The sequence below is a fragment of the Penaeus japonicus genome, unplaced genomic scaffold (assembly GCF_977035675.1).
Source record: "Penaeus japonicus unplaced genomic scaffold, GWHDUDI00000001_assembly GWHDUDI00000017, whole genome shotgun sequence".
In the NCBI taxonomy this organism is placed as follows: Eukaryota; Metazoa; Arthropoda; class Malacostraca; order Decapoda; family Penaeidae; genus Penaeus; species Penaeus japonicus.
Window position 1 is genome coordinate 23,869,443 of NW_028234419.1, and position 2,500 is coordinate 23,871,942.

General features: G+C 51.6%; 1 protein-coding gene across 2 annotated transcripts in view; it reads left to right on the forward strand.

Annotated features, from left to right (window-relative positions):
• Positions 1 to 2,500, forward strand: part of LOC122250636 (uncharacterized) — a 107,929-nt gene that overhangs the window by 80,172 nt on the left and 25,257 nt on the right. The gene's annotated exons all lie outside the window — the stretch shown is intronic.

A 2,500-nucleotide genomic window follows, 5' to 3' on the forward strand; every position in this document is an offset into this window, starting at 1 on the left:
TTCTTTCCTCTCTCTCCCTCTCTCTCTTTCACTCTCTCTTTCCTCCTCGTCTTTCCTTTTCTCACCTTTCTCCTATTCCTGATCCTCATGCTCCTCCTCCTCCTCCCTCCTATTCTCCTCCTCCCTCCTATTCTCCTCCTCCTCTTCCTCCTCCTCCTCCTTATTCTCCTCCTCCTCCTTATTCTCCTCCTCCTCCTTATTCTCCTCCTCCTCCACCTACTCCTTATTCTCCTCCTCCTCCTCCTTATTCTCCTCCTCCTCCTCCTCCTCCTCCTCCTCCTCCTCCTCCTCCTCCTCCTCCTTATCCTCCTCCTCCTCCTCCTCCTCCTCCTCCCTCAGTCTTCTGGCATGTGATGCGTGAGCCATAATTACTTAATGGCGCATAAGGCGTACTCAGACCGACGGCCCGAGAGAAAGAGGAGTGAGAGAGTAAACCTCTCTCTCTCTCTCTCTCTCTCTCTCTCTCTCTCTCTCTCTCTCTCTCTCTCTCTCTCTCTCTCTCTCTCTCTCTCTCTCTCTCTCTCTCTCTCTCTCTCTCTCTCTCTCTCTCTCTCTCTCTCTCTCTCTCCCTCTCCCTCTCTCTCTCTCTCCCTCCCTCTCCCCCTCGCTTTCTCTCTCTTTCTCTCTCCCTCTCTCTCTATCTATCTATCTCTCTCTTTCTCTTTCGTTCTCTTTCTTTCTCTCTCTCCCCCCCTCTCCCTCCTTCTCCTCCTCCTCCTCCTCCTTCTCCTCCTCCTCCTCCTCCTCCTCCTCCTCCTCCTCCTCCTCCTCCTCCTCCTCCTCCTCACCCACTCTCTCTCTCCTCTGGCTTTAAAAGTTCCAACTTAATTACAATCAACATATGCAAATGACATCGCATGCTGTATTGATGACCGTAACGAAAATGACTCACGGTTTGATTCGTCCGCCTGTGGGCTCTTGGTGTCATTGATGTGCATTTCATTTTTTTTTTTTATGATTGATTCACATGTGCGTCTTTTTGGAGCGTGTGATTGAGGCTGGCGATGCTCTGGAGGGAAGGAGGGAGTGGGAAGGGGGTAGGGGAGAGAGAGGGGAAGAGGGAACGGGGAAGGGGAAGGGGTAAGGGGGTGAGGAGAGAGAGGGAGGGAGAGGGGGAAGGGGGAAGGGGGTGAGGAGAGATAAAGGGAGAGAGAGGGGGAAGGGGGAAGGGGGTGAGGAGAGATAGAGGGAGAGAGAGGGGGAAAGGGGAGAGAGGGAGGGAGAGGGGGAAGGGGGAAGGGGGTGAGGAGAGATAGAGGGAGAGAGAGGGGGAAGGGGAGGGGTGGAGAGGGGGAGGATGGTGGATTGTTGAGAGGGGGGGATGGTGTTTGGTTGATGGATGAATAGATGGATGGGTGAATAGATAGTGTGTGGGTGGATAGATGGATGGATGGTGTGTGGATGGATGGATAGATGAATGGATGGAGTGTAGGTGGAGGAGAGGGAAGTAGGAAGAATGTGTCAAAGAGAGCGGAAGGGAGAAAGAGAACGAAAATAGACAGAGACAAACAAGCAAACGCAAACCAATAGATAGATAGACAAGACAGAATAGGGGAGGGAACAGACGAATAAACAAAGACGAGTAATAGAAATATCGGACTTTTAGAAAGAATAACAAGAAAGGGCAGCTTCCAGACCCGAGTGTCAACGGGCCAGAAGCGACCAACAGGTGTGGAATATCCAGTTCGCCTTTCCCTCAGTGTGCAGTAATCTCGATTAAGTGTACATATAATATTCTTAAGAGGCGAGGGAACACGCAGCCTCGCTTATTTTAATAACTTCGATTACTATGTTCTACCTCCCTCCCTCCCTCCCTATCCCTTTCTCTTCCTCCTCCTCCACTTCCTCTCCCTCTCCCTCCTCCTCCTCCTCTCCCTCCTCCTCCCTTTCCTCCTCCTCCTCCTCCTCCTTTCTCTCCTTTCTCTCCTCTCCCTCCTCCTTTCTTTCCTCTCCCTCCTTTCCCTCCTCTCCCTCCCCTCACTCTCTCTCTTTCTCTCTCTTTTTGTCCCTCCTCTTCCTCCTCCTCTTCCTTTTTTTATTCCCCCGTCTTTCCCCCCTCCCTCCGCATTCAGTGCATATGGAGTTACGTAACTACAGACGGTGTCAGTATGTGTATGTATGTATGTATGTATGTATTTATGTATGTATGTATTTATGTATGTATATATGTATGTATGTGCGTGCGTTTGTGTGTATGTATGTATGTGCGCACGCGCGTTTGTGTGTCTTTATGTGTATAAATGTGTGGGCGGTGTGTGGCTCTTTACCGGGCTGCTTTTAAAGGCATGTTATCTAGGCGGCGATGCGTGTGGGTGGATGGGCGTGGGGAGGTGAGAGAGGGATGGGCGTAGGGAGGAGAGAGAGAAGGAGGTCTGGGTGGGGTAGGACAAGAGACGGTGGGAAGCGGGGTGGGGATGGGGGGAGGGGGTAGCGCTATGACGTCACGATGCACTTGCCACTAATAACACGGACTCTCGAGTTCATTTGACTCCTGGGGATT